This window comes from Pyrus communis, chromosome 4 (assembly GCF_963583255.1).
Source record: "Pyrus communis chromosome 4, drPyrComm1.1, whole genome shotgun sequence".
In the NCBI taxonomy this organism is placed as follows: Eukaryota; Viridiplantae; Streptophyta; class Magnoliopsida; order Rosales; family Rosaceae; genus Pyrus; species Pyrus communis.
The window spans coordinates 11918252-11928300 of NC_084806.1; the positions used below are offsets into that span (position 1 = coordinate 11918252).

General features: G+C 36.6%; 1 pseudogene; it reads right to left on the reverse strand.

Annotated features, from left to right (window-relative positions):
• Positions 1 to 722: 722 nt before the first annotated feature.
• On the reverse strand, positions 723 to 9234 carry LOC137732694 (2-hydroxyisoflavanone dehydratase-like; annotated as a pseudogene).
• Positions 9235 to 10049: the final 815 nt, after the last annotated feature.

Consider the following 10049-nt stretch of genomic DNA (forward strand, 5'->3'; position numbering starts at 1 on the left):
GTGCACCAAGAATTTGATTTATTTCACATATAAGTAATAGTGCGAAAAGAAAATGAAATTAGATTCTTTGCCACTCTTACTTTAACAAGCTAAAGAATTGAGTGAACAGATTTGTAAAACAAACTCATTAAATTAGAAAACTAAGAAATAATGGAGAATACCCACCGTCCAACAAACGTAAGCAAATAAAAATGGTTTGCTTTTAAGGAAAATTCGATTTGGGGTACTGTCTTTTGCATTGGAAGATCACTCAGACACGTTTAACTCCAGTAGTGTATTTGCTTGTCATGTAAAACTAACGATGACAGATTCGGAATAAACCCGCTATGGTATCACTTGAAGCAGCTCGATTAAATGACGAAAGAAATGAAATATTGAATAACAAAGGTCATAAAAATATTTATAATTAGCAATGCTGATTGAGCAGTTAGGATTGAAAGAAATTGCTCACTCCAGTAATATTTCATAAGGAGTTAGGAGAGTACACCAGAATTAGGTCACTTTTTATTTTACTTTGATCTACAAAGGCAGTTGGGATACTTCATGCATTCTAACAAGATACAATGTATAAATTCAGATTTAATTTTATTTATTTATTTGCCAAACAAAGTACAGTCAATCTCTACTTCATGCAGAAATTTATCAGCATGATATAAAATTGACAAGAAAAGAAGCCATGCGTATGCTCCATGATGAAACTTATTAGCATGATATTAAATTAACTAGACAAGAAAAGAAACCAAGCGTTTGAACACCTTCTTAACATTCTCACTATCAGGATCAATCTCAGGTTGGAAATGAAAGCAATGATCCTCTCCTTCCACTTCAAACAGCTCCACTTCTCCTTTCCACCCGCTTTCCTTCACCAAATCATAATACCAAACACCTCGATCCCTCAGCTTATCCTTTCCAGCAACACACACGAGCAGCCGAGAGCACGTAAGCCCAGCCAGGCTCGGTGCACCGTCACCCCCTGGATTCACCATTGGATTATCAATCCCTCCAGGAGCTGATGGATAAACAAAGTCCCAAAATTTGCGAATCGGATTCTTCTCAAAATCTTCACCTTTGGGTTCTGACCCAATTGGCTTGGAACTCCAAAAAAATGGGTTGCCCAAATATGCACCCAAAATTTTGACACCACCACACAACCTCTCAACTCCTGCCCTCATAACCAGGTTATGTCCAATAATTCCACGTGCACTGTCACCACCAATGTAAAGCCTATCAAAATCTCCGTAGTTGACTAGCCATGGCTCTTTGTTACCAGCTGAGTCTTTGTTGCTTCCCTGAGAAGAGCTTCCCATCAATCTTCATAAGCAATAGGAAGTGGGTTCTTTGGAGCAAGTCTGTAGTCAACAGAGACAGCTACCACTCGGGCTTCCGAGACCAAGCGGTTGAGATAGCGGTGGTTGAAGACTCCGAAGGCAGACGAGTCACAAAACCCACCACCGTGGAAGTAAACCAAGATGGGGAGCTTTTGGGTTCTGTTTTGATGGATGTTTGGGAGGTGTTGAGTCCATATTATACCATATATTTTACCCTATTCTTAGTATATTTTGGTAATTATTTTGGTAGAATTTTCAACATAAGACATTCAACTTCCTTTGAAGCAAAAAGTGATCAAACGGATGAATTTTGGAGTGATTCCAATTAGAGGATGTTCGTGTGCCCTTCAATATGATTGTGTCAAAATTCTAGATTTTTCTATCAAGCCGTTTGACCGTGGCAATGAAATTAGGGCCCAGCGCGCAGCTTTCCCAGATTGATGTTTTCTGGACGTTTTGAATATTTTGAAGGTCAAGATGGCGTATTTTGAGGAGGGGACGTCTTCAACTTTCAAAAGAGACCTTTTGGGACCAAATTAGAGTTGATTTGGTTGGTCAAAAGTGTGATTTTCTGATAACTCCGAATTCTAATTCAAATGGGAAACCTTTTATTTTCTGTTTTATTATTTAATTATGTTTCCTAGTTTTACTCTAAGACATTTTAGGGTTTTATTTTGTATTAGTATAAATAAGGCTTGTTAGCCATTAGGGTTCTCTAGGCAACATTGGAGGAGAACGCACGCATTACTCTAGAAGGTTTTTGAAGTTTATTTTCTAGGTGTTTTCTATCTTTTTTCTATCTCAATAAAATTCCTTTTGTTTTATGGTTGTTCGTAACTAATTTACGTTTGCTAGGGCGATGCCTTGAGCCTTAGCATGAATATGTAGTTTTTTATTTAATTGCTTATGATATCATGCATGCATGCTTTGAATTATTAATCACTGTGCTTTAAACTATCTCTATATCTTAATGCTTAACGACCATTAGGATATTTAGATAAGTAATCGGATGCAATTCGATCGGAATACCACCGGGGGATTGAGTATTGCTTCTTGTGGTTGATAGTTGTAATTTCACCTAGGACGAATACCACGTCTTAGGGGTGACATGGTTTTTCAAAGGGTTTTCACAAAGCGTAATGAGTCATGCATGTTTATATTTGATCTGAATACCACGGACGGATTGCATGTTTGATATACGTTCTAGCTTGAATACCATGAGTAGAATATGCATTAGGAAAACCTAATCTTCAAAGTTGCAAGGGTAATTCATAAGTAATTGATAAATCTACATAGGATTGTTAAGGGGACGGCGGAACCCTAGACTTTTACAATTTGGTTTTCAAAACTATTTCCTTTTGTTTTCTTTACTTTGTCAAGTTATTTATTTGTTTTAATTTAAAATTCGTTTTTAATATTCTAGCTCATAAAATCAACTTTTTCCAATCTTTATTTTTATATAATTAATTAAGATTTGGCATTGACATAAATTATTCATTCAATCCTTACAGAAAACGATCTTACTTGAGCCGTTTATATAACAACTACCTTGGTCTCTTGCAAGTATTTTTAAGTGTTTTTATCCCTATTTTTGTAGGTGGTAAAAATCTCTATCAAGAGGTAAAGCGAGCGAAGATGTTGGGGTTGTCTAAGATGGTTATGTTTTTGGAGGAGACACCAGTTTTCGGATCTTGATCCGGAGATGGGAGCACATATGAATCGAAACTGTGCAGTTCCATTGTGCCATCATCGTAGACTATGAGGAAAGGTTGGTTTTTAAAGGTTAATTCAAAGGTGATGTAAGCCATTAGAGAAGATGGATAAGTTATGAAGATGTGTGAAACTTGAGGGTGTGAATGCCTATTAACTTGAGGGTGTGAATGTGCCTATTAATATAGGGAGCGTTTTGCATTAACTCATTAGAAAACAAGTAAAGAGAGATTCCATGGTTGACAATTGGTTGCCATGCAGTAACATCAAACAAATTAGCCGCTAGGTCATCATCTAGCAACTTAAATTATGCAGCATCTTTAATTATGTTCTCCATATTTTAATTAATTTTTAGTTGCCGTTCAGTATTACGGTCTGGTGATATTCCTCTTCACTTGGAGGTGAGAGGTCTTAGGTTAGGTTCGAATCTCGTGGATGGCAAATTCGATACCAAATTAGGTTCCTCATTGTGTGGCTTCGCCGAACTCCTCATTCCCTTAGTGTAAAAATATCGATGTACTCAAAAAAAAAAAAATAGTTAATTAAAATGACTATAAAGTTACTTTTGGAGCTCTCTAAAAATTATACTCCAATCACACTCTCTGGTTGAAGTCATAATAATTGTGGACCAATAGGTGTTGAAATCCCACACCAGCTAAAGAAATAAAGAAAGAAGAGTTTAAATATTCTAACCCCATTTTCAACTAATACCGATGCATTTTGTGATAAAACTTCACACCTAAAAGATTGTGCAGGTGGTAATTACCAAATTGGGGACAATATCGGTATTGGTGGAAGTGGGCCCTTGGACCGTCTCTCTGATAATTCTACATGGTATTAGAGCCAGAGAGCGGGCTCATACGTATTGCCACATGATGGGTGGGTCCTCTTGGCCCCGCGCGATAATGGTGGGTCCCTTGGCCCCATGTGTAAGGTGATTCCCCTCGGCTCCACATGGTTGCCGATGTGTGGATCTCCCACATGTGAACCACTAATTGGGTCCCACGTGAGGGGGAGTGTTGAAATCCCACATCAGCTATAGAAATAAAGAAAGAATGGTCTAAATATCATGGCCCCACTCCAACTAATACCTCATACCTGACGGATTATGCAGGTGATAATTACCAAGTTGGGGACAATATCGGTGTTGTTGGAAGTGGACATTTGTCCGGTCTCTTTGATAATTCTACAATAGGAATAGAGTTTTTATTTAAAATATTAGTAAGCAATGCTAGGAGCTTCTTTCTTACTCCCTAGATTTATGAGCTCTTAGGAGAATCCCGATCTTTGGAGGTGGACAGAGAGTGTCATTGTAGATGGCTTTTTCGAAATCCTCTCTAAAATTTAGCAAGAAGCTCATTTAGGAAGCCCATTGAGATGTTCTCACCCCTCAAAACTTTTTGTATATTCTTTTGGATTTATATCAAAAATAGTCTGTGACGTTTGACTAAGCCATCAATTTCTTCTTTACATAGTAAATTTATCATAAATAGTCCTATCATTTCATTTTTTGTTTTCAGCTTACGTGAGAAAAAAGAGGGATATATATAGAATAATTGAGAAAGAATGGTGGAGACATGTACAAAATAATGTATAATTAAAAAGCACACAAAATCAAAACTAACGTTCATATATTTTGGCACCATGTTTGTCTCAAAAGGTGAAAACGAAAAACTAAAAACGTAATGGCTATACTTTTGTGAGGTTTCAAATTTTGGCTTGGTTTTAATTTCCATTAACATTTTTTTGAACACTAAATCTGAAATGGTTACCAAACGGATCACCAAAATAGTGCCCAAAAGAGACGGTCTGCAATTCCAATGGAAAATAAAGGGATTGATTTTGGCTCAAAGGCTTGATCAAAATTTTAGTATGTTAATATTTTTTAATGTACTGATATTTAATACCTTGATAAAATGATTTTGAATCACTCTATTGATTAGTGATGTTCTTGATTTAGGGAATCATATTTTGCAGAATCTGGTTGAGTAAAGCCAAAACCCCCTTGAAAACACAAGCTTGATCAAATTTTTTTACTTTAAAAAATTTACGATTGTTCTGGGGAGGGGTAGTCCAAACCTGGGACCTATGGGTAGAAACTATATATTCTGTCTACTAAAATATTAGACCACATGCACAAATATGATCAATTCAAACAAGAAATTTTGTTTTTATCCTACAAACTATCTTGAAATGATTGTTTAGACAAGAAAAGAAGCCAAACATTTGATCATTTTCTTAACGTTCTCAATCTCAGTCTCAAGCTCACACAAGATTTTATAGCAATGACCCTCTCCTTCCACTTCAAACAGCCACACTTCTCCTTTCCGCCCTCTCTCCTTCACCTAATCGTAATAACAAACACCTCCACGATACCTCAGCTCATCCTTTCCAGCAACACACACAAGCAGCCGAGAGCACGCAAGCCCAGCCAAGCTCGGTGCACCCTCACCTGCCGGATTCACCATTTGATTATCTGGGGAAGAAAACTTTGTATGTGGACTTTGTCACCAAAAAGCTTTTAATGAAATTAAGCAGTATATGGCAGAACCTCCTGTTTTAATGCCACCAAGAAGGGGCCAACCTTTGAACTTGTATATTTTAGCTTCTGAAGGGTCTATAGGCCAAAGTGTGAAGCCTATATCCACTGAGAAACAAAGTTACTCTACGAGCCAACGGTGATTGTTTTAACTCACAAACAGAGATAGCTAGGACTTGGCTTTCGAGATGATGAGTCAATATTTTACTATATATTTTACCATATTCTTAGTTATAATTTATTAGTTATTTTGGTGAGATTTTGATACTTTGATTTATATTTTTAATGTAGGATATTCAACTTCCTCTTGAGCATAAAGTAATCAAACGGATGAATTTTGGAGTAATTTCAATTCGAGAATGTTCATGAGTCTTCCAAGATGATTGTTTCAAAATTCTAAATATTTCTACTAAGCCGTTTGACTACGGCGAAGAAAAGAAGACCTACCGGGCAGCTTTCCCAGATTGACGTTTATAGACGTTTTGGTTATTTTAGAGGTCAAGATGGCATATTTTGAGGAAGATTCTTTTTGAGGATTTGTTGGTGACAATTCAAAAGAGGATGAGAATCCTCTCCGGATCCTCTTTGCGAGGATCCTAAGGATCCTCACATTTTAGCCGTTCATCATACGTCGTGCGGCCAATTTTTATTAGATATTATTTATATTTAATTTTAAATAAAAAAAATTCAAAATGATTTATGATACACGATGTATGATGATCGACTAGAATGTGAGAATCCCTAAGATCTCCATAATTTGGATCCGGATGAGATCCAAATCCTTCAAAAGAAACCTTTTGGGATCAAATCGAAGTTGATTTGGTAGGTCAAAAGTCTGATTTTCTCTACAGTCCAAATTTCAGTTTAAATAGAAAACCTTTTAATTGCTAATTTATTATTTTACTATGTTTCCTAGTTTTATTCTAAGACATTTTCTAAGTATGATTTTATTTTGTATTAGTATAAGTAAGGATATTAGCCATTAGGGAGCGACGCACTACTTTGGAGAATTCGGCTTAGAGAGCTATTGACAATTCAAGTTTATTTATAAGGTGTTTTCTATCCATATTCTTAATAATATTTTGTTTTATGATTGTTTGTAACTAATTGCTTTTGCTAGGGCAAGGTCATGAGCCTTAGCAAGAATATGTAGTTTATTTTCAATTTACTTGTGATATTATGCATGCATGTTTTGAATTATTAATCATCGCGTTTGAAACTATCTAATTGTCTTGATGATCGGCCACCATTAAAATATCTAGAAAAATAATTTGATGCAATTTTGGTTAGAAGGTTCTCTGAAATTGTCAATGGCTTCTTGTGGTTAATAATTGTAAGTTCACTTAGGATGAATACCACGTCTTAAGGGTTGCATGGTTTTTCAAAGTGTTTTCACAAAACTTAATGAGTCTTTCATGTTCATATTTGATTTGAACGTTCGGACATGTTGCATGTCAGATATACGTTCTATGTTGGAAGTTCCAAGTAAGACATACTTTAGAAAAACCTAACCTTCAAAATATGCATTGGTAATTCATAAGTGATTGGGAGAACTACATAGGACTATTAAGGTGACGGCGAAACCTTGGTGCTTTTACAATTTATTTATTTTTATTTAAAAAATAAAAATAAAAAATAAAACCCTTTTCTTTCAAATTGATTTTTGAATTATTTAATTGTTTTTATTTAAAATTCGTTTTTAGTATTTTAAATTCCAAAATCAACATTTTCCAAACTTTATTTTAAATAATTAACTAAGAGTTGGTTTTATATACAAATTATTCATTCAATCTCCGTGGAAAACGACCTTACTTGAGCTACAATACTACGATAACTTTGTACTCTTGTAAGTATTTTTAAGTGTTTTTATCTCTACTCATATCACGAGACCAAGCAGTTGTCAAGAAATGAGAAGGAGGATTCAATGCAAAACCCACCGGCATGGAAGTAGACCAAGATGGCAAGTTTTTGGGTTTGGTTTTGAGGAAGGTTTGGATGGAGGTAAAGGCGAACAGAGATATTGGGGTTGTCTGAGATTGTGATATCTTTGGAGGAGACGGGTTTCTTGATTTGGAGATGGGGCACGTATGGAGAGCCCAAAAGCGTTCCATAAGTGTGCTCATTAATTTGGTGCTGGAAGACATTGGAGAGACTTTAGATAAAAGATAAAGAAATAGTATGGAATTGAACGTGAATTTTGAGGCTAAGGGGATATGCCAAGGAAAGGTGCCTCGGTCATTCTCATATTTTTCCATATTCAATTCAAACATTGTGGTCACTTTGACCCCTAAAACGTTTTCTTTTTTTTCTTTTATTTTTATTTTTATTTTTTTAACTTCTAAATTCGTAATACTGGAGTAGGTGATGACTTTACAGCACCATAGACAATTTCATTAGGTTTAAGCGGTTACGATAGTTAGTTAGGGTAGCACCTCTGTAATCTTGCATCTAAAATTATAATAAATTTCCCTATGAATTACACTCGTTTAGAATATCATCTTGTCAGGAAAAAAAAAAAAAAAAAAAAAAACCAAAAACTCTTTATTGATTCCAATTATTCAAATAGAGATTACAGCCATGAAAAGGTGGGGGTTTGGATAAACTCTTGTTGGAAATTACAGTGCAAATCAAGTGAAAAAAGACAGAAAATGGCGGTTTTACTTGATGAGAAAGTCGGCCACTTTTCTGGTCAAATCCTTAGCTTTTGGAGTCTCAAATTTCAAAATATGAAATGCATGATCCTCTCCTTCCACTTCAACCAGCTCAGCTTCTCCTTCCCACCCACTTTCCTTCACTGCTTCATAGTAAGCTATGCCTCTGTGTCTCAGTTCATCATTCTCAGAAACACTCACAAACAACCGCGAACACGCGAGCCCCGCCAGGCTCGGTGCGTCTGGAGCCACCGGATTGATCATCGGACAATCAACACCGCCTGGCGCTGAAGGGTATACAAAGTTCCAAACCAGACTTCCAAAGTCCTCAGGATCTTCACAAGTCTCCGATCCAATTTCCCTTGAACCGCAAAAGTAAGGGTGTGTGAGAGAGACTCCTAACACCTTCAAACCACCAGGCAAGCCCTCCTTCCCAACTTTCATGGCAATGTTATGAGCCATATTGGCTCCTGCACTATCTCCACCAAGAAAAAAACGTTCCGAATTTCCATGATTTGTCAACCAGGGCTCGTCATCAATGACGTTTTCAGCGAAATGCGAGGCGACCCATTGGAGAGCAGCCCAGCCGTCTTCATATGCAGCAGGGAGACAGTGTTCAGGAGCCATCCTATACTCGACCGACACAGCAACAACCTTGGCTTGGGAGACCAACCGGTCAAGATAGCGGTGGTGATCGGATGAGAAGGCGGACTCAACGCAGAAACCCCCACCATGGTAGTAGACCAAGACGGGGAGTTTCTGATGTGGTTCATCGAGTTTTGGAAGAAAGACTCTGGCTTTGATCAAAGGGTCTTGTAAAATGGTGATGTCTTTGGAGGAGACTCCTGTTTCGGGGTCATCGAGCAACGGGGGAACGTATTGAGAGCCTAAGAGTCGCTCGACATAGCCGTCCTTGTAGACTCGGAGAAAGGGGAGAAGCTCTGTCTCTACCTCCTTGGCAATGCAAGCCATAGTTTCAGAGAATTATGCGCACCTTTGTCGTCGTTGAAAAATATCAGATTTCTTGTTGGGGGCGTTCAGCATTAGATGCTTCTATGTGTTAGTAACGAATGTGAACCCTCTCCGTATCTTCTTGGTAAAGATTCCTGAATCCTCTAATCACGTTCGTTCATCATATACCATACGGTCAAATTTCGTCAAATACTATTTATATTTAATTTTAAATAAAAAAATTATAATAATTTTTAATCACTCGACGATGAACAAACAACTTGCTAACAATTTTAATAATTTTTTAAATAATTTTCAGCCTACCTAATTCCCTACACGAACATAAAGTTTCCATCATTAGCTTGTAGGAGGGCACTTAATGAATCCAACGGCTGATAATTTCCATCATTAGCTTGTAGGAGGGCACTTAATGAATCCAACGGCTGATAAACTTTTGAGGTTGTTGAAGATACACTTCAGAGGCAAAACGATCAAATTAACTATAATAAAATACTAAAACCCATTTGTATTAAAATACTGTGTATTCCACAGTGTGCTCCCGCATCTGCCCTTTCTTTTTCTTTTTTTATTTATTTATTTATTTCATTTCTTCCTTAAAGGAGGCTGACGAAGCTGGGCTCTTCCACTTGCTTCTAGTATGTTCTTCCAATCCAACTCCAGTTTTCTTTCGTCAGTTTTTCAAGAAGCACAACGATGATTCGATTTTATATTATATATTTTTTCTTATTTTTAATATATTTTGATAATTATATTGATAATATTTTGATATTTTGAATTATAATTCAAATGTAGGACATACAATTTTCTTTTGAGCAAAAAGTGATCAAACGGATGAATATTAGAGTAATT